Consider the following 4009-nt stretch of genomic DNA (forward strand, 5'->3'; position numbering starts at 1 on the left):
TGATTTATTAATATACTATGAGAATAATATATTAAAGGAGAAATCATATTGTTTAATTAATATTAGTCAATAATTAATTAAGAATTAATTTTGTGACTAAAATACATTAATTAAATAAAGGGGACTAGTACTGTCCATTGTGTGATAGTTGGATATTGGTCTAATGGAGTCCATATTAGAGGAGTGGACGAAATCTATGGGGAAACCCATTATAAATCTTCCAAAGCCTCTAAGGAGGGAGTCCATGGGCTGCTTAGGGCTTAAGTAGTCGAATTAGGTTTCCTTGTTAGATAACCCTAATATCCTCACTATTTAAGGACCCCTAGAGCACCAAAAACGTGGCTAACTGATTCCTTAGGGTTTCTAGACGTTTTTGGGTGCCTCTCCTCTTCTCCTTCTTCAACCTCTTGCTCTTGGTGCTTGTGAGCCATTAGAGGAGTGACACTTGTGTCTCTAAGCTTTTTGAAGCAATTACAAGAAGGATTTGAGATTGTTATTGCTACATAACAATCAAGGTAAGATCTAAACCCTAATTCATATGTTAATATCATTATTGTATGCCAGATCTTGGGTTTAACGTCTTGGATAAATGCATGTACAATAGAGAAATCTAGATCCAAGCTTTAGGGTTTGCATAAGCACATAGGATGTTCTTATAGACAAAACCCATCTGTGGTATCACAGCCATCATTGGTTTCTATTGTATTGATGCTTAGTGTTTCATCCTTGATTGGAAATTTGAGTTTTTCGCCATTTGCCTGACAAACTCGTCGAGTCCCAATGTGGACTCGTCGAGTAGGATGAACTCGGCGAGTCCATATGGTGACTCGGCGAGTCTAGCTATCAGACAGACGGATTTTTAGATTTTTTTTCCTATTTTGACTTAGGATAATTGCCATAATTCCTTCAAATTAATAAAATACAAATTTTATTGATTCATTATGATTATCTTTGTCAAAATAAAAGTTTTTTATAATCTAATTGGATAATTGTTAGCTTATTCGATAAATGTTAAATTATTTGAATTATTTGGTTAATTATCTTACATGAAATTGGATTAGGTCAAACCTAGATAATCACCAATTAATTGTTTAATTGCCTTATTTGTATTTTGATCTAATAGTTTTGAAAGGTTTCAAAACTTTCCCTCAAGTTTTGGAATTTTAATTTTAATTAAAACTTTAATATTAAAATGTTAAATTCTAAAACCCTAAGTTTTGAAAAAGTTCAAATTGCACCCTTATGTTTTATTAAATTAATTAAGTGTATATTTAAAAGATACTTAATAAATCCATAGTGATATGGTTTACATTTAATTAAATTAAAAGTGTAATTTATTAAATTAGACCACCTAGTATTTTAAAAGTGTAAAATACACCCTTATACTATATAGAACATTAAAAGTCTAATATTATATATGTATAACTTAAACTGCTAGGCTTAACATTAGTAGGCCTCATTCACGAAGCCGGTCTATAAGGGGGTTATAAGGTTATGTCCAAAAAAATGATCGCTTAATGGGTGTCCACTCTCACCCACCGCTTCCTTGAGTGGTGGAGGGTTGTTAGCCGAATGGGTAGGATAGGTCAAACCCTTTCCATTAAAAGTATAATAAATTGTGAAGTAACTAAATGTTTTACAAAATTCCCAATCTTAGTTACTTTAGGCAAAAGTGAATTGATGCAATTCCATGAAATTACACTTTTTACCCTTGCGAAGACGTTAGTGGAGCGTGTGTGGTTAACCAACACACTAAATGGTTCTAAGAAAAGGTAGAAAAGGGTGAATTAATGTTTGTCATAGTTCGGTAGAGCATGTGTGGTTAACCGGCACATCAAATAGTTGACTATAACATTGGGGGCACCATGTAAGTTTGCATGGTTATTCACACCCTATTTTGTGATCCTCGGCATCCCAGTCACAAATCGAGGGGCATATCGAGATTTAAACATGACATTGAAAAGTTCAATGCAAAGGATCTAGGAGTTTTTCAATACATTTAAAACCTAATCTCTTTTTTCTTTTTCATGGTGGAAAATTAGTGAATCGTCATTCACTTACCTTCAAATGTTCTGCAATTTGGATTACAGCATCCCTCTTCCTAATTGTAGAGCATTGTGTTGGGTCCTAGCCTTAATATCTCATTTGGGTGTTTTATTAAGGACTCAATCAATCAACTAACTTGAATTTTTTCTCCTATTTTATAGATGTCAAAGTATGACAACTATGGTCTTCCCAAATCCCGTGGAACAAGCCTTCCATATGAAGATGATATTCCATGATTCGATCGAGGAATAAGAGATTATGCTTCACTTACTCCACCTCCTCCTATTGTTCTCCCTAACCCACAAGTTCAAAGGCTTGAAAAGTTCAAGCTCTCTCAAGCCCTTTTTGCAAGTAAACATGAAGAAGGAAAGTCAGTGTGTGCACATATCGTAGAGATGAAGTCACACATTGATAGGTTAAGAATGTTAGGAGTCATTGTCTGTGAGGAATTAGCTGTTGACTGGGTTCTTCAGTCGCTTCCTGACTCATATAGTGAGTTCGTAAGAGAGTACTATATGATAGACCACAACGTGACCCTCATCGATCTCACCTATTTGATTATTGTTGCTAAATCAGCGATGATTTGGCGCACTGGAAAAACAAACTTGATTGGTGAATCTACCTTCGTGACCTCTATGGACATAGGCAATGGCACCAAAAGGCATGCCATCGTCGAAAAGTTTGATCATAAGAGAAAGGCAAAGTCTGAAGTAGTTTCGTGTGCTATTCCAAAAGAGTCAATTTGCTTTTATTGCCAAGAGAAGGGGCATTGGAGACCAAGCTGCCAAATCCACTTGAGAGATCTAAGAGATGTGAGAGTCAACACGTATGGCTCTACCTTAGGTGAAATCCACTATCTAACTCCATTAAGTTCCTATTCATTGATTCTTAATACATAATGTGATAAGATTACATTTGAATGATTTGCAGGATCAGGGAAAAGAGAGGAAGCTTTATGGAAGAGCAAAATGAATCTAATCACGAAGAAATGGATCACGATCGCATGGATTTGAAGATCATATTTTAAGCTTAGAAAGTTATGATAGAATTGTTAGGAATATTTGATTACATAGTTTTTCAGTTGATTTTGCATTGTAAGGACATGTTTTCCGCTACTTTTATGAATAAAATAAAATTTTAATTTGTATTATTTATATATATCCTTGCAATGAAATCGTTGTGAAAAATTGATGTTTATGTATTTCTATAAATGGATATGATTCTTAGTCATGTTAATAATGGAAGTGTCAAATTTCACTAAGTAAGGAAAGATTCCCATCGCCCAAGTTTCAGTTGGACAGAAACTTGGAATCATATGATTTGAATCATGTGATGTATGGAAATCTTGGTACTTAGGAAATTAAGACTGATTCCTTGATCACACAAGTCAATTGAAGGACTAAAGGACTAGAACACAATGTTGTGCACTAGTCAAGTCCACCACAAATAACAATAATACTATTCGTTATAATTTACTAAAAGTCTAGTAAATGTGGTTATACTTACAAGATTAAGTCTAATTTGAATCATTGAAAAGTTTCAATAAATGGTAGAACGAATAAGAAGAATCATTTAGGTAGAAAGATAAAAGTTTCTCCGAAGAAGGGAGAGTGCTTTTGTATCGGATTTTATGATCGTCTTAATGATTAAGAACCATATCATAATTGATCCTCTAACGACATCATAGTGCACTAGTATGGCTAAGAAGAGGAATCAGATATTGTTGAAATGGTTAATTCAAAAGGATGAGTCATACTTCGTTCCAAAATCAAGCCTTAGAATCGTACTCCAAGATTGTGAATTGAGTGACACGCACTCATCAAATGTAAAGTAGAAAACTTATTTTTCTTACTCTTGCACGTTTGAAATTGGTGTGTAGTGTTAGTCTTGATGAGGATTCGCACTAACTCTCGAATATTTGTTTATCAATAAATGTTTCTTGATAAGAGAATCTTATATGTCA

This window comes from Lactuca serriola, chromosome 2 (assembly GCF_051521515.1).
Source record: "Lactuca serriola cultivar US96UC23 chromosome 2, Lser_US96UC23_V15, whole genome shotgun sequence".
In the NCBI taxonomy this organism is placed as follows: Eukaryota; Viridiplantae; Streptophyta; class Magnoliopsida; order Asterales; family Asteraceae; genus Lactuca; species Lactuca serriola.